This window comes from Antechinus flavipes, chromosome 3 (genome assembly GCF_016432865.1).
Source record: "Antechinus flavipes isolate AdamAnt ecotype Samford, QLD, Australia chromosome 3, AdamAnt_v2, whole genome shotgun sequence".
Lineage (NCBI taxonomy): Eukaryota > Metazoa > Chordata > Mammalia > Dasyuromorphia > Dasyuridae > Antechinus > Antechinus flavipes.
Window position 1 is genome coordinate 538,571,908 of NC_067400.1, and position 19,182 is coordinate 538,591,089.

General features: G+C 38.1%; 1 long non-coding RNA gene across 1 annotated transcript in view; it reads right to left on the reverse strand.

The window, feature by feature from the left end:
- Positions 1 to 8,772: 8,772 nt before the first annotated feature.
- LOC127555170 (uncharacterized) overlaps positions 8,773 to 19,182 on the reverse strand; it is a 28,431-nt gene continuing 18,021 nt past the window's right edge. Inside the window, exon 3 of the long non-coding RNA XR_007952173.1 lies at positions 8,773 to 9,231. This is a non-coding gene — a long non-coding RNA (uncharacterized LOC127555170). The remainder of the gene's footprint in view (positions 9,232 to 19,182) is intronic.

Here is a 19,182-nt window from a genome sequence, read left to right on the forward strand (position 1 = left end):
CATTTCTCCCTTCAATCTCCTTATGGAAAGTCACAGAATTTGAGCTAAGAAATGGATTTGCATGGCCATTTGGTTCAAGGCACCCATGCCCATGATGAGGGACATCTCCAGGATCCAAGTAGTGGCTGTCCTTTCTCTGGTGCATCTACAAGGGGAGACTCATTACTTCTTCTCTATTGCAGTGATCTTCTCATTTATCTCTCAGTTAAGTGTCTTCCTCCCTAATCCATTCTTTCCACAGTTGTCAATTAACCTTTCACAAGCAACTTGAGGATTGAAAATGTATAAAAAAGTTTAACAGAAAAACTGATTTACTTATTAATTTAAACAACATAATCGTTTTTATAAACAGTTCTACATACAAAGCACATTAATTGAATTTTTTTCTTTTATCATTTTAAATTAGCAGAAAAAGCCTCTGGTGTTGTCAATAACTTATCTGGAAATTTAATTTCCTTTCCCTAATCCTACCTTTCACAAATGGTGTATCTTAAGGGCAGGGACTGATTTGTTTTTGTCTTCTACTATATTCCATGATGTCTATAAAATGATAGGTGATTAAAATGTTAACTGAATTGAATTTTACTAAATTGAGTAATGAAGATTCCAATGAAGGCTACAGGCTTTTTTTCCATTCCACTTATTGCTCCAGTTGGTCAAGTATTAGATGATATCTTGTTTAAGTTATCCCAGTGTCAGGGACTCCTGTGAGGGCTGCTATTACCACCTGGGACTGAGAGGGGAAGCTCTATTTTGCCACAAACAAGATCTCTTTGAAATCCTCACGTTCTTTCTTGGAAGTGGAGGGATATTTGTCTAGAAATGGGCAACAAGGAGGCTTTAATGATTGAGAGTGACTTGTAAAAAAAAGAAGGAAGGATTCATGTTTTGTGGAAAGGACAGGGTGGAGCCAAGATAGAGGAGAGCAGACAGGATTCTCTGTAACTTCCTCTAACCTTCTCTCAAACCAACAGCAGATGAAGCCTCTAAACTGATTTTGAAGTCAAAGAATCCCCAAATATTTGTAGTACAACACATTTCTAGAAGAAGATACCTTGGAAGAATTTCACAACAGGTCTGTTTCAATTGGCCTGACAAAGCCAGACCACAGTATAGGAAGACCAGGGCAAGGAGCTGGAGTGGAGAGTGGAGCACTTGGGAATCTAATGTGAGCCTCTTTAGGCACTCCTTTGCATTGAACACACCTCAAGCCTTAAAAATAAATAAATCCTTATTTGTGTTTTGGCTTCCAAAATGGTGATTTCACAGTGAGTCTTAGCCATGGGCAGCTGTTTCTTGGATCATGGAGATGGCCCTAATCATGAGAATGGGTTCCTTGCACTAAATGACCATGGAGGAGCATTTCTCCTCTCAAATTCTGTGATTCTCCATAAGTGGATTGAAGGGAGAGATGCAGAGAATTCTCCGAGAGACATGGAACTGATTGGGTGTGGCAGGGTAAAGGAGAGAAGGTACTTAGGGATTCTTGTGTTTACACAGGATCCCTGCACACACCAGATTGTAAAATTCATTGATCTGAACCTCCTTATTTTCAGGGGCTTCTTCCTAAGAGACAGGGGAACATATCAGGATGGTGCAATCCATCCATACAAAGGAGCCAACTCAAGCTGTGAACTCGGGACTTCTCGGGACTGTTGCAGCTGGGAAGAGTTCACAGGTAGAACTTCAGAATTCTGGAGCAGGGGAATTCACACCTTGTCTAGGAGGCTCTAGAGGGATGAGGCTGCCTAAAGCTGTGAACTCCGAGATTCTCAGGACTATTGCAGCTAGGAAGAATTCACAGGTAGAAGTTCAGAATTCTGGGGCAATGGAATTCACACCTTATCTAGGAGGCTCTAGAGGGGTGAGGCTGCCTCCTATAAAAGGAGAGCCTTTTGCTCAGAGGCACTGCTTGGAATAGAAGTGAAGCCTTTTGATCTCAGCTGCTGCAGAAAAGAAGCAAGTAGAGAGAGGAGAATGGCTGCTGCTGCTGGGAACATGTTGCAGCAATTGCAGAGCCAGATCACTTGTAGCATTTGTTGGAACTACTTCTGTGAGCCGGTTACCATCCGGTGTGGGCACAGCTTTTGCCGAGCATGTCTCCCAAGCTCGACAGCTACAGCTTTCTCCTGCCCTGAATGCAGGCAAGTGTCTCGGGTCAGAGAATTGCCGGTATGTATAAATGGGAGCCTCGTAGAGCTGACTGAATTGGGCAAACGGCTCAGCTCCCAGCTGGTGCAGAGTGCTGGAGGACAGAGGCGCTGTGCCACTCACCACCAAGCCTTGGAGTTCTTCTGTGAAGACGAGCAGACGCTGCTCTGTCAGAGCTGTTGCCGAACCCCAGAGCACGGGACTCACAGGCACTCTCCTGTACAAGAAGCTGCACCCAATTTCAGGAAGAAGCTGCAGCACATTCAAAGTTGCTTAGAGAAGCACTTTGAAGAAGCAGAGAAACTTCTTGCTAATCATAGGCCTCTTGTGAACTGGAGCGAGATGATTACAGAAGAATACTTCAAACCCTACAACCGCTACTTATTCAAGGAATGCCCTTTTGAGAGGATTGAGCAGGAAGAAAGCAGGGAGCACGACAGACTCTCTCAGCAAAGGAGAAGCCTTCAGGACCTCATGCTGGATCTCCAGGAAGCAGAGTGCCAGCCCAATCTGGATCTGCTGCGGGATGTCAAGCAGTTGCTGCAAAGGAGCAAGTCTGTGTTGTCCCAAAGGGCCAAGGCGCTCATCCCAGAGCTGAGAGTGTGTCCCGTCTCTGGCATGATAGAGATGCTCAACTGCTTCAGAGTGGACATCAGGATGGAGCCCACATCAGTCAGTCCTTGCCTGATTGTGGCCGAGGATCTGAAGAGTGTAAGAGCTGGACAAGGCTGGCAGCTGGAGAGCCAACCTGCTGATGATCCCGATCTTCCCATTGTCCTTGCTGAGCAGGCCTTCAGCTCAGGCAGACAGTACTGGGAGGTGGATGTGACCCAGCTGACTCAGTGGATGCTGGGGATCCACACACCCTACTTGAAGAGAGAAAGTGGAGGCAACAAGAAGCATTGTCCCTCCGTGTTCTTCCTGCGATGTGTCAAGAAGGAAGAGGATTACTTTTTGCAATCCTACCCTGGATCACTGAACCACAGACTGAAAAGCCCTATTCCCAGGGTAGGCCTCTACCTAGAATATCAAACTGGCACCCTCGCCTTTTACAATGTTCTCCAGAGTTCTCTTATTTATCAGTTACCTGATATTTCCTTCATAGCACCTGTTACACCCATGTTTTCTCCTGGTCCCCCACTTCCAGGAACAAAGCCTGGTGCCATGACTCTCTGTCCAGTGGATTCTCATCTTTGTGCTTGCTGCTATTCATCTCTCTGAGTGTTTCGCCAAGGAAGAATTCTCAACCCACCACTAGGCTCCCTGGCTGGTGTTTTTCCATTTCCAAACTTCCCCTGCAAGAGAAGGAGCATCACCAACTTCTAGATGGCTTGCCTTTCATCTGCAAGCTGAAGAGGACTATTCCCAAGTATGTTGTGCCTTCTGATTTTCAGTGGATGCTCTCTTTGAAATTTCACAATATATCAATTCTTTTTCAGCAGTTAAAAACATAATGAACAACTCACATAAGGACTATGGCTTTTATAGCCTTCCTGGAATTTATCAAAGTTCTTCTAAAGCCATACATTTCAATCTTTTTCCTCTCTTATGCAACTCGAATTACTGTTAACCTTTCTTTTGCCTCATTTAATAAAAATGTGAAATGAATTCTAGCTTTTGGTGTGCTTATTTATATCTTTATGTTCAGTTCTTTCCTTTGTGTCAAGCTCTTTGTTTTCTCCTTTGGGGTTTTCTGGTAGCAAAGTTATTTGTTACAATGAATTTAACTTTTCTAAAATTATCTTCATCTCTTCAAGGAATCTAAAGAATTTTAAAGAATCTAGCAAACAACTTCCTGATTTCTCTCTGCCCCTTCCACTAATTGTTTTAATTGATCTCATACCTTATAAAAATTCAAGTCATATTATTGTTAGCACCCTAAAGAACATTGGGGTCTGATGGACTCCAGAAAACTGATGTGAGAAGAAAATGAGTGCTAATATGGATTACTTTAGTAATTTAAGAGGGGAAAAAATTCCTTCTTTACTGTCAGCAATCCTAGTAAATCTTGCTCACAAATTACAAATTGTTGAATTTCTCAGTTTGTATGTCCTAGTGTCATGCTGGAAAGTAATGTCTTCTACCATGGTCTATTTGATTGGATATCTTATGGATCTGAATGAAAATTAAAATTTAAAATTTTATTCAGCTTCAAATGACAAACAGTTGGTGAATAGGTGTAATTGACCAAAATAAAGACAAACAAAAAAATCAAAGAATGAGGAAAAGAAATCACTTACACAAACATATTGGGAGCAATTTCTTATTTGGGGCAAGAAGCTGGAAATTAAAAGGGGTATGTATCATTTAGAGAATGGCGATGCACATTATGGTCTCAAGATGCGATAGAATATGCTAGAAATATTTTTTCAAATGATGAAAAGAAGTTTCAGCAAATAATGGGAAGATTTCCCATTTGGGTATCTGTATAAGATAAGAAATATACATAGAATTTATTCTCCTCTTCCCCACAGGAGTTTACACTATTGTAAAACAGTATAGTATTGTTCACAGGTATATGAACTTGACAATATCAGATATATTGCTGTTATTAAATACTTCTCTGAAGCCCATGTTATGTATAACAATAAAATTTTAATTATTTTCAAATATTTCTTACTACATTTACTCACATTCTCTTCTTAGAAGTATTTTGACACCTTTTTAAAAAGAATTATTGCTATGTTCTATACTGATTTTTACAGTGAACTTTATTCATCACTTTCTTTTTGAATCTTCTATATTTTCTTTGCTTCTCAGAGTGTTAGAGATCCGTCCTTTCTAAGGCAAGATGAAAAAGGTGAAATGTAGGTAGAGGTTGGATATAAGAGTGTGGCCAGTTTAACAAAGTTAAGCAATGTACTGATGTCAGATTGTGGTGAATAGAATTACAACCAAGGCACATTTTTCTCCTGGACAAGATGTCATTTTACTAACAGACATTTGTAAACTGTTAAGATGGCTGACACTGGCAGGCAAAATCCAGGTACCTGACCACGGTCATATATTATTGCTTAGCTTACCAGTAACCAAGACATTTGGACTTTCACTTCTTTCTCTCAGTGAACAGAGACACTGAGTGAGGACCAACAGGGCTTTCTAAACTTAGGTGTGTTTTTCTTCTCATTGACATGACAGTAGATTATCAGGACTTCCTTTGGAAAATGTAAGTCAGTTCTACCTGGTAGATCGGCAGGTAAATAAAGTACTGATAGTCAAGCCACTCTCTGGCAATTATGCAATGGTCAGTGTTTGACTGGCTTCAGCTGCCTCTACTAAATCTTGCCTAGAAAATAAAACCACTCCAAACCCCTGATTGCTCTTTCCTTTGGAGATCCAAGTCACAAATCAATTTTAAATGGAGAAGCAATGACAGGAGAATTGTTCCCTGGGGGAGAGACCAGTTCCAGGTAGTTCTTAAGGAGTAACCAAAAGCAGGAGTACTGATTTTACACTGGTTTATAAGTAGATTCTCTAGGGCCTAGGACTTTTGAGTTTGGACAAGAGATGGCTTTTTAGCAAATTAGGTGGATTAATAATTATCAAATTATAACACAGTCTTAATTTTCTTCAAGATGTTACAAGCAGTATTTCACATTTGTATTTCTCCACTCTGGAAAAGAAGGTAGAGGAAGAAGTTTATTTCTATCCATTCTGTGTCCCTAATTTTGGTTATTGTAAATCAAACTCAGTTAAATAAAAGGTATTCTCCTTGGTCTTTAAAACTCCTCACAATCTGGTCTCTTTCTGTCCTTCAAGCTTTTGTATTTGTGGGGGGTTTTGGAGGGGTATATTATTTCCCTCCAACAACTTACATTCCAGTGATACTGTCTGCCTTGTTTTCTTCCCAAAAAGAAATAGGAATTTTGTATCTTTGCACAGACCTTACCTCTGGAGTGGTGTTCCTCCTAAATTTCACATTCTAGATAGAATCCCTGGCTTCAAGTAAGATGAACCTTAAGCACTTCAAGACAAGAGTGGACTTCTTTCTTCCTTTAACCATTTGTTACCTTTGGCACAATAAGTGATTACAAGATGAAGGGAGAGTTGAGGGATTCCAGCACAATCAGGAAATATCTGAAGGGTAACATGAATGTAGGTCTATCTGATGTAGAAGGTACCTTTCCATATGTGCCATCACACTTTGCCTCTCCTTATGTCTAATGAAAATTTCTAAAAAGAGAACTCTTCCATGAATGCTCATAAGTAGAATACAAAGTGTTTTCCTTTTCCATCTGAATTTCTTCTTCCAATAGGAGCAGTTGACTGGACCATTCTCTTTAGTCTTGTCACCTGATCCTTCTCACCCTCCTACAAAGCCTAAGCAAGTGGATTCTGGGTATGGAAGACCAAACCCTTTTCAATGTAGCTTCAAACTCACCTTCTCCAGTCAGTCATTTTGAAGCTTAGAAAAATTTAATTTTCTAATATAATAATAAAAAAATGATCTCTCATCCCCCAAATTTAAGTGTTTAGGCTTAGCAAATACAAGGTGACCATAATGGCTGCTGTACATTGAATGTCCACTCTCTTCCATTGATCTCCAGTTGTCCTAATCTCTATCTAGCCATTGAATCCAGATGGCTCTGGAGAAAGTGAGGCAGTTGACCTTGCACTGCCCTTCCTCACTTAAATCCAATTCATTAGTCCTCTTGGAGAATGAAGGATAAACACTTCCCTTTGTGAGTAAAGCTGGCCCACAAACTGGAATTAGTCAGCTGTAAAAACACCCTCCCTTCTTCCCTTCTTCTACTTCCCTCTTTTCCTCCTTCCCTCCCTTTCTTTGTCCCTCTCTTCCTTCCTTCTTCCAACTTCCTTCCTCCCTTTCTCCCTCACTCCATTCTTTTTTTCCCTTCCCTCCCTCCCTTCTTTCTTCCCTATGTCTCCATTCCTCTTTCTCTCCCTCCCTTCAACATCCGCTCCCTACTTCCCTTCCTCCATTTTTTTCCCTTTCTTACTTTCCTTTTCTTCTCTCTCCCTCACTGCCTTCCTCCCTCCTTACCTCTCTCTCTTTATTTTCTTCCTCTTCCTCCCTTTTTTCCTTTCTTTTCCTCTCTCTCTTTCCCTTACTTCCTTCCTCCTACCCTCTCTTTTTTTCTCCCTTCCTCTCTCCCTCCCTTCCTCTATCCACCTTTCCCTTCCCTTTTCTTTCCTCCTCCTTTCTTCCCCTCTCTTCCTCAAGGAACAAAACCAGAACCACTACAACCTAGATCAATCACTTAATGGGTGGGGCCTTGGTAAAATTGAGAGCTGTTAAAGACCTTAGCTTAAAAAAGGACAAATTCCCCCATTTCATCCATTGCCATCTCCAGTCATCATGATCTCTATCTGGCCACTGAACCTAGATGGCTCTGGAGGGGAAAGTGAGGCAGGTGATCTTGTATACACCTCCCTCACTTAAATCCAATTCACTTGCATGCCATGACTTTTGTCATGATCCTTTTTCAGAGGGAAGGATGAACAATTTTTCTATCAACAATCCTGATGATTACATGTCTCCTTGAATTCTGGCCAATGTAAAAGACCCCGCCCGAGGGAAACAGGACAAAGCTTCATTCTGTCATCTAGGTAGGGCTAGTTGAGTCTGGAGTTGGAGAGTCTAACCCCATTGAATTGGAAATTAGTGGAGAAACACTCATTCAATTCCAAGATTTTCTCTGATTCCAGCTCAAACTACACCTAGCCCCTATCTGGAGCCGGTAGCCAAGGCTTCTATTATAAAATGAGCCAACTTGGGGCTCAGTCCTTGCAGAGGACCTAATAGGTCATGCCAAGGAAATTCTCACCCTGGCATAGCAGCAAACCTCTGCCTGCTGAAATGATGTTCTCTTTCAACATTAGCCCCTCTTTTATCTCTTTCTCACCTCTTTCAGCAACAAAACTTTATATCTCTCTGTCAGGATTTTTCTGCTAGAAACACTACTTCTCTATCAGGACTTTGCCCCCAAGAAATTCAATCTTTCTATTCATGAACAGCAAAGGCTGACTTCCCAATACCAATAATTAACTTCTAGTTTTGTGAGTTGGTAAACTCCTTTCATATTTCCTTAATTTCCATGTTGTGAAAGAAAACAGACTTCTCCCTTCAATTAAAAAAAAAAGCCTCAAGAAAAATCAGCATCTATAAGATATCCAGTCAAATGGACCAAGAAGAAGCCATTACTTTCCAGCCTGATACTAGGACTTCTGGATTGAGAAATTCTTCAACAATTTGTAATTTGTGAGCAAGATTTACTGGGATTGCTGACAGTAAAGAAGGAATTTCCTTTTCTGGAGTTACTGAAGTAATCCATGTTAGCACCGATTTCCTTCTCACATTAGTTTTCTGGAGCCCATCAGACTCCAATGTTCTTTAGGGTGGTAAGAATAGTATGATTTGAATTTTTATAATGTGTGAGGCTGATTAAAACACAATTAGTGGAAGGGGCAGAGCCAAGAAGGGGCAGAGAGAAACCAAGAAGTTGTTAGATTCTTTAAAGAGATGATGATATTTTTAGAATTGTTAAATTCACTGTAACAAAAAACTTTTCCAAGAAAATCCCAAATGAAGAACCAAAGAGCTTGATACAAAGGAAAGAAATGAATAAGAAAGATACAAATAAGCACACCAAAAGCTAGAAATCATTTCACATTTTTATTAAATGGAGCAAAAGAAAGGTTAACAGTAATCCGAGTGTCATAGGAGTGCAAAAGCTTGAAATCTATGGCTTTCGAAGAACTTTGATAAATTCTAGGAAGGCTATAAAAGCCAGAATTCTCGTGTGATTGGTTCATTATTTTTTTAATTGCTGAAAAAGAATTGATAAATTGTAAAACTTCATAGACAGAATCCACTGAGAATCAGAAGGCACAACATATTTAGGAATAGTCCTCTTCAGCTTGCAGGTGAAAGGCAAGCCATCTAGAAGTTGGTGATGCTCCTTCTCTTGCAGAGGAAGTTTGGAAATGGAAAAACACCAGCTGGCGAGCCTCGTGGTGGATTGAGAATTCCTCCTTGGAGAAAGGCTCAGAGAGATGAATAGCAGCAAGCACAAAGATGAGAATCCACTGGACAGAGAGTCATGGCACCAGGCTTTGTTCCTAGAAGTGGAGGGCCAGGAGAAAACATGGGTGTAACAGGTGCTACAAATGAAATATCAGGTAACTGATAAATAAGAGAACTCTGGAGAACATTGTAAAAGGCAAGGGTGCCAGTTTTATATTCCAGGTATACCCCAATCCTGGGAATAGGACCTTTCAGTTTGTGGTTCAATGATAAATAGTATCCATCTTCCTTCTTGACACATCTCAGGAAAAAGACAGAGGCACATCTCTCCCCCTCCCCCTTGCCCTTTTCCTTCCCCTCTATCTCGATTTTTGTTTTCCTTTAAATTTGAGCTCTGCTTCCTGGGTGGCCGGGGTATTGTCTCAGGCTTCTTGTGTCAGTGGCTACAGGCCCTAGCTGTTTACCTGGTGCTGCCCTGATGTTGCCTTGAGGCCCATGGGAGAAGTAATCATAATGTCTGGTTCTGGATTATGGGGTGGAGTGACAAATTGCTGATGCTGCTGAAGGCTTTAGGGGTCTAAAAACTTAGTTTCTGTTGAGCTGAAGTTCTAGTAGTGGTATTTGGTATGTGCTGAGGCCTTGTGGGGCCTTTCTGTTTCCCCTGCATAGGATGGCTGGATCTATGGAGGATATCTGTTTGGCCAGGGCTACACTGGAGCAAAGTGATGATTCCTGAAGCTTGAGTCTGAAGCCTCCCCTGATTTTGCCAAGGCATATGCAAATTCTGAGATTGGAGTTTATGTCCTCCACCCTGACCTCAGAATCTCCTGTTGATTTACTGAAGTGGGGCTTGTTGCTGGCTCACTGAGGAGCTTCCTGTTTAGGATTCTCCCTCCCTTACCCAGTTAAGAAGGAGACTTCCTATTGGTCCTCCAAGTTTTCTGGAATAAAAGATTGTTTCACCTGTGAACAGATATTCTGGAGAGTAATTTGGAACTATGCTCAAAAAGTTATCAAACTGAGCACACCCTTTGATCCAGCAGTGTTTCTACTGGGCTTATATCCCCAGAGAGATATTAAAGGAGGGAAAGAGACCCACATGTGCAAAAATGTTTGTGGCAGCCCTTTTTGTAGTGGCAAGAAACTGGAAACTAAGTGGATGTCTATCAGAGAATGGCTGAACAAGTTATTGTATATAAATGTTTATGGAATATTATTATTCTATAAGAAATGATCAGGAGGATGATTTTAGAGAGGCCTGGAGAGACTTGCATGACCTGATGCTAAATGAAATGAGTAGAACCAGGAGATCATTGTATATAGCAACATCAATATTATACCACAATCAATTCTGATAAACTCTTTCCAACAATGAGATGATTGATACCAGTTCCAATGATCTTGGGATGAATAGAGCCATCTACACCTAGAGAGAGGATTGTGGGAATTGAGTATGGATCACAACATAACATTCTTTTTGATGTTGTTAACTTGCATTTCATTTTCTTACTCATTTTCTTTCCTTTTTGAGGAAATACTCTTGTAGCATAAGAAATGATAAAAGAAATAATTTCAGAGAATCCTGGGAAGCATATCACATTTTTCTCATGTAACAATTGCATAAATATATTTAAATATTGGATTTAGCATATATTTTAACATGTATACCATATATTGGGTTACTTACCATTTAGGAGAGAGGGTCAGGGGAAGGAGGGGAAAATCTGAAACACAAGGCTGTACAAGGATCAATATTAAAAAATTATCTATGCGTATCTTTTGAAAATAAAAAGCTTTTTAAAAAATTAAAATTTTAAAAAATAAACAAAATAAAAAATTATTTCATTCTGACTTGATGATTTTTTTTCCTACTCTAGCACCTGTCTTGGTATATTATTTTATGATTGTTTAGAGATAAACATGGAAAGGTTATACAATTCACTGCTTACTACACCACTGTGGCTTCCTGAAGAGAGAATTTTTTTTTGTTGGGGGCGGGGGGGGTTGTAATCTTATGTATTTTATTTTTGACATTTTTTTTTAAATCTTTAGTTTGATATGGAGTCTATATATTTGACCTGATCTTCAAAAGTACTTTTTTTTTGAAGGTCTTTAAATTCAATATGGGGCACATAAAAACAATATATAAAACAGAAGTGGAATAGATCTTACTTAAATATCATATTCTTCATTAGTCCTATACTATATGAAGCAACGTATGTAGCTTAGTTGAATGACTGGCATATACGGTTTGTGATTGAAAATAACAATATACCTCTCTTTAAGAAAAATGATAGTAAAGAGAGAGATCATTCTTTTGTTTACTCTTAAGAGTACAGTTTATGGCATAGAGATCTGAAATAAGGCAGGAAAGTTGGAGGAAATTCTAACTCCTTCATTATTTAGGTAAAAAAAAAAAAAATTGAGGTCCAAAAATTTTGAGTGATTTGTTCAAAGATATAGAGATAGAATGTGAATAGGCATGGATTCTGTACCAACTCCCTGACTACAATTCTCAATTCATATTTCTAGCTCCACAAGCATACCCCTTAGCTATTATTACCACCCATAGGAATCATGAGAGAAAAGGGGAAGCTGTGACCAGCAAAGAATTACATTTTACATACTCCTTTCATAAGAAGTTAAGCAAACACACAAAAAAGTTAGGAACTATCCTGGAAATCTAGAAAAACTTTCAAACCCCAATCCAACTCAGTTGGCAATAACTAAGAAAGGATCTAAGGGTAATAAGGATAAGGATCTTTTCTATTGCTTTAAGACTGACCACTATGGTATCTTTTTTTTTTAATTATAGCTTTTTATTGACAGAACATATGCAAGAGTAATTTTTTTTACATTATCCCTTGCACTCACTTCTGTTCCAACTTTTCCCTTCCCTCCCTCCACCCCCTCCCCGAAACGGCAGGCAGTCTTATACATGTTAAACATATTAAAGTATATCCTAGATACAATATATGTATGCAGATGCATATAGTTCTCTTGTTGCACAGGAAGAATTGGATTCAGAAGGTAAAAATAATCTGGGAAGAAAAATAAAAATGCAAGTAGTACACATTCATTTCCCAGTGTTCCTTCTCTGGGTATAGCTGATTCTGTTCATCATTGATCAATTGGAACTGAATTAGATCTCTTTGTGGAAGATATCCACTTCCATCAGAATACATCCTCATACAGTATTGTTGTTGAAGTATATAATGATCTCCTGGTTCTGCTCATTTCACTCAGCATCAGTTCATGTAAGTCTCTCCAAGCCTCTCTGTATTCATCCTGCTGGTCCTTTCTTACCGAACAATAATATTCCATAACATTCATATAACACAATTTACCGAACCATTCTCCAATTGATGGGCATCCATTCATTTTCCAGTTTCTAGCCACTACAAAAAGGGCTGCCACAAACATTTTGGTACATGCAGGTCCCTTTCCCTGAAGAGATAATTTTCAAGAAAGAATACAATTTAATCCAAATCCAAGCCATCAACAATCATATAAAATAAACAAATTCTGCATTGCTAATAATTAGAGAATTCTATATTAAAACAAAATTGAGGTTCCTCATCATACATAATAGAGTAGAAAATATGTTAAGTTACAATGTAATAAACATGGAGCAACTTTAGAGGGAAACAAGAAAACCAATACTTTATTTTTATTAGAGCTATGAAGATACTCAAACATCTTGTAAAACAATTTTGAACTATGCTGCCTTTAAAGGTCACTAAATTGCTCAGAATTTAAGATCTAGCTCTTAATAAACATATATCACAGCCATATGAAAGATAAAATTAAGAGCCTCACCAAAGTTTCAGTTCTCAAAATAAATTCTCAAAAGTCAATAGCATTTCTACTTAGCAACAATAATAATAATAATAAAATATAAGCCTTAATAGGAGAAATCTCCTTCCATAAAAATATCATACATAAAAGATTTATATAAATTTAAAGTTCTTCTTAAAGAAATAAAAAACAAATTAAAAGCTGGGGGAATAATAGCACTTCCTTTACATTGTTATTGTGAAGATCAAATAAACTAGCCCAGAAAAATAACTTTGCAAATGTCAAAGTGTCATATAAATACTACTTATTACTGAAAGGCTTATATTCATAACTTTTTATATTAGAAGGTAATCACATCAACTTGTATGAAGCTTATGAGCTTCTTTCCAATTCTGTAAGTACATAAAGTAAATATCAGAGCCTTTTCAGGTACTAAGTATAAACATTAATAGGCAAAATAAATGACATGAATTTAGCCTTTAAGGAACTTATCATCTATGTGGAAAGATAAATTTTATAAAAATTAAACAGCCAACAGCTTGAGACACAGTTTGAGACAGAATTCATAGATCAACTATTTAGAAATGAAAACAAGCTTAAGAGTCTTGTATTGTCTTACTAATTTAATAAAGAAACTGAAGCCCAAGGAACTTGTCTCTTACACAGAGTTATACAAATTTAGGGGTACTTGCTGAACTTAAGCCCAGATTTTCTGATTCCAAGACCAGTGGTCATTTTTTATTGTACAAACCTGAAAATAATGTGGTCTGAGTTATATGTCTTATTGAAATCAAAAGAAGGGGATGACTCATTAACTAACATTAACACTTCTCCAATATATTTCATATACAATCAAGTTAAGTGGAAACTTTTTTACCTGTCTCTTCCTCCCATCCCCAGATCATCAGATCGAAAACAACGGAAAACCCCTTATTCCGTGAAATAGTTCTCTCAGAGAAGATAGAAATTCATATAATTTCTGCTGCAATTCTGCTGGCTTTGTTCAGGATCACTAAAGTCCCAGATAAATCAGCTTTCTTTCTGAGGATGCCTCTAACCAATGGTATCAAACTGAAGTAGAAACAGCAGCCACTAATATATACACAAAGATTCCTGTAAAAACATTTTCCAGAGACTTTTCATTCTCCTTTATGGTGTTTTATTGTTCTAATTCACCAGTCTACTCCTTCTCCCCTAGAGTTTTTATAAATCTTACTTAATACTTGTCTGTTCCTGACAAATTTCCCCATACAGAAAACTTTCTACACTCCTCTGTGGATTTCTTTCACATTTCCCAGACCACCCTGATATTTATTTAACTCTATGTTTTTTTAGGATGTCCACCCTCACTGACAAGACAAATACTTAAGCCTAATTTTCTTTGTCTTACCTTATTTATAAATTAGTGGCCATGGTTTTTTGTGCCATTTCCACTTTTCTGTTCACCCCTCCTTTTCAATCAGTCTCAGGTTCCTGAAATCAGACTGTGGAGTACTCTCTCTTCCAATTGCCACTGAAATCAATTGAGTTTACCTTCATGCCCTTTGGTGTTGATCACCTCTCTGTCTACATGCTTAAATTCCGGACAAACATTGTTCCTAACCTTAGGAAATTTATAGTCTGAAGCTAAGGGTTGACATGCACAGAAATTAAAACACACACACACATACATACACAATGTTAAATTGAGACTGAGTTGTCTCAGTAGCAAAGACACTGGCATTTGCCAGGATCATAGTCAGTAAGTATCTGTCAGTGAATCATTCAAAAACATTTACTAATAGTCTTTGTTTCAGATTGGGCAGTCAGTGGCCAAGTGGATAGAGATCCAAAATTGGATTCAGAAAGACCTGAGTTTAAATCATGGTTCACACACTTATTCGTGACCCTTGGCAAGTAACTTAACCTCGTTTGCCCCACTTTCATCTGTAAAATGAGCTGGAGAAGGAAATAATAGCAAACCACTCCAGTATTTTTCTTAATAAAACTCCCACAGGGTCTTAAAGAATTAGACATGACCAAAAGGACAGAACAGTAATGTATCAGACATTATTATAAGCCTTATGGTTGCAAAGAAAGGCAAAATATAACTCCTGGTCTTAAGAACTCACATGTAAATGGAGGAGAAAACAAAAAGAATTAAATATAAAAAAAATGATATGTATAAGATACATTGGAGATATTAGCATTAAAGAGTATCATGTAAGGCTTCATAAAAAAATTTGTACTTTAGCTGGGACTGAAAAGAAACCAGGGGAGACTTGATTTTTAATCTTCCTAGCTTTGGGGCCAAATCCTATCCATTATATGACATTGTTTCCAGTCACAAAAATACAATATCACAAAATTTCAGAGATGGAAGAGACTGGAAAGGTCATTTTTTTCTGTTATCTAACTTGTCTATAGTATCCATTAGTAATCAACTTTAAGCTATTCGCTTTTGAAATCTCAAGTCTTGGAGAGAAGTAGGTTTTTTAGTTTCTTTTGCTTTTGGCTCTTGTGAAAAACTATTGATTCATATTGAGCCAAAAATTCCAGAATCCTTCCCACAAAATGTGATGTCACTATTTACCACATATCAAATACATGTACACCTAGTTTTTGAACTAATGCAATGGATAGAAAGATGAAGAGAATAAAATAGCCTACTATATTTATTCTTTGTTTCCTATTTTAAAAAAACACTATTTGATCCCATAATGTTGGGATCCTCAGTAGTGCAGACCTGCTGACATCAGCGGGAGTCTGAGCACTTACCCAGAATTATTGTCGCCTCTATGACCTTCAGTTGTCTCTGGATACAACAGAGCAGTCTGATACCACTAATGCAGTTAGAGAAGCTTTATTGTTTGGTTACATCATCTTGTCTCTCCTTCTTGCTTCCTCTATCTCCCTCTGCTGTCCTGTACTTATACCCATTTCATCTGCCCCTGACAATGTGCCCCAGCTACAGGTATGTGTATAGCTTGTGTATCCAGGAGTCCAACTCCTGAGACGGTGGGGACTATCTCGATTTGGTGCGTGCTCCAAATTTGGTGCCTGTCCTGACATGCATACAGGGTGTACCCTGGACCTGTTGCCAATGAGACAGAACATACACCCGAGGCCTCAACATCCATTCCCAAGAATGAGCTGATCGAGATCCAACCAGCCAAAGACCACAAGGGTCAGGTTTGCCCACGATTTGTCTTTGCACAGACTTGTTACCTATGCATATGAGCATTGTGTGCAAGGTACACGATGAAGGGTCACAAGAGTAATGCAGACTCTTGTTATTCTGTTCCCTAGCATTCTTGTTGCTAAGTTCCCTAGCACCATAAGTCAAAGTATCAGCTTAAATGACACCATGAACATATGGCTCCCAACATGTATATCAGATTCTTTAAAAGATCCAATAAAATATAAACTTAAGAGAGGAAACAATTTTTCCCTCATTTCTGCATCCCTCAATATCTAGCATAGTGTCTGACAAATAGTAATAATTTAATAAATTCTTTTTTTTTTATGTATGCATTTCACAGCAGAGATAACTCTGCTAAACATCAATCAAATGATGCTGATTAAGTGGAATTTCTAACATGAGGAATGTAACCTTCCTGAAGGAGTTTACCTTAATCATGAAATGTCTCCCATCCCTATTTCATTTGGGTATGAATTCTCTTTCAAATAGAGAGCTCTTCCTATAGCTTGTTTTTGTATACAACATTGTGCTAAACATATCAGTGCCTAAAACATTTTATTGCCTGCATCAGATCCATAATCAATCAAATGATTCTTACTAAGAAAACCTTGAGGGAAAAACAATCATTTCATGAAACATGTCTTTTTTTCTATGATAATTTGTAATTTGAAAGATGAATTATAGAGATAATCTGAAATACATGTCTATCATTGGTGTTTCATTTAGAGAATTAAATAAGGCCAGACTTGAATTTAAATGTTATAGGCTATATTTTGTTTAGGAAACTACCCCAAGCTATTTTCTCATAGAGAGGTCCATTGTTTTTGATATTAATATGCTTAGAAATTTTTCAGAAAATCCAATTGACATAGATAATAGAGAGCTGGCCTTGGAGTTAGGTAGAACTGGTTTTAAAGCCTTATTGGGTCATCATTACACCTCATTCACTTGTTAGAATTTACTCAACAAGACTTTCTTATACTTATGAAATTATAAGTTTCCAGTAAGTATCATAAAAATTAAATCTTCAGGTTACCTAACTGGCAGTGAGGAAGAACTTGGTGCACATGAACAATATGAAATACATTACCAATAAACCACTGTGGAAGAGAAATGGTATGAAGGATATTTAAAAAGAAGAGAACAAGAAATGGCTGTAAGCTAGTCATGCAGCAACACTCATACAAAAAGCTATACAAGGTCAAGAAACCTAGACAAATTTATCCGACACATCAGATAATGTTTATCTGATTTCTTTGAAGACAGAGACAAGAATTAAGGAAGATGAAGAATCAAAGATGGATACTTATCTATCATATCAGTAAAATGACAGAAAACTTGGGATCTTAAAATATTGGACCTTTGAGGTTTCACATATAGGCATTTTGTTCAATTTATGTTTTGATCTTCCCTGTTAGCATAATAGCTTTCTATGGTCAAGATTCTATTCTTTTTCTTGATTATTTGGTCTTCTTTTTTCCTATTTCATGCCTTTTAAAGTCGAGTTCTGCTCCTGGGCACAAGAGGTGCTATCCCAAAGTACTGGTACAGCTTTGACCTTCTGTCTGCTTTGAGCTTTGTCTCTCAATGAAGGAGGCTCTTGTTTCTGGTAACTTGCTCACAGAACTGGTGATACCCCAACTTAAATCCACCTGTTACATGATTTCCCTGACTTACAATTTGCCTTCTTTGATGGGATTGGAGCCTGCTTCACTGGTCTTCTATCCCATTCTTCTATCGAGTTAGAATTGAGGTTTATGGATTGCTGATCTATGTTGTGCTTAACACCTTCCCTTTAAGTTGCCTGAATCCTTCAGCATTGGGCTGGTTCCCCTTTCACCTAAGGGAAAGAGACCTTTCCCAAAGTATTTCCAAGTTATCTTGAGTTGGAAATTTGTTCCAGGTTGTCTCTTTGTAGGCTCCCTCATTCCAGAATCTGTTCAGAGACTTGGTTTCATGTTGTTTCTGAGGGAAACTGGGAAGAGCTAAAACAAATTGCTGGCTTCTCTCTGCCATCCTGGCTCTGTATCTTCATCCAATGATGTTTTAATCAGTCTTGTACATTATAAAAATTCAAGACATTTTTACTACTCTAAAGAACACTGGAAACTGGTTGGGCCCCAGAAGACTGATGTGTGAAGGCAATCAGAACTATATATCTATATCTATATCTATATCTATATATATATATTACTTCAGTAATCTTGAAGGGAGAAATCCCTCCTTTACTGTTAGCAGTCCCAGTAAATTCTACCCACAATGTCAAATTGTTGAAGAATTTCTCAATTCTAAAGTTCTATTATCCTGCTGAATAGTAATAAATGCTTTTATTTTGGTCTATTTAACTGGGCATCTTATAAACTAGGAGGCAAAATTAGAATTTAAAATTTTAGTCACCCTCAAAGAACAGGCAGTTGGCAAATAGAAGAATTGGCCAGAATAAAGAGAAAGACAAAACAAAAAACAACAACAACAACAACAACAAACACACACACACACACACACACACACACACACACAAAGAAACAGGAAAATAAATCACTTATACAAATATGTTGAGATCATTTTTTATTTGGAGCGAGAAGCTGGAAATCAAGGGTGTATTAGTTGGGTATTGGCTATTCATATGATACCAAGATGAAATAGAATATTCTTAAAACATAAGAAATGATGAAAACCTTCGATGTGTTTTCCTTCTCATTCATCTGACAGTACAATATTAGGATCTATTTTGGCAAAGTAAGACAGGTAGATTGGCAGGTAGTTTGACATTCAGGTCAAGCTACCCTCTGACAATTATGGAATGTTCATTGCTAGCTGGGCTTCAACTGCCTCTAATAAATCTTCCCTAGGAGAGAAAACCACTCGAAACCCCTGTTTGGTCTTTTTCTTGGAGATCAAGCCACAGTCAAATTTCAAAGGGAGAAGCAAGGATAATAGAGTTGTCCCCTGTGGAAATCCAGTGCAAGCTAGTTCTTTTTCTGTAAACAAAAGTAAAGGTACCCGCTTTAAACTGTTTAATAAGTAGATACTCTATGGAGCTAGGATGGGAGAAGCATCCTTTTGA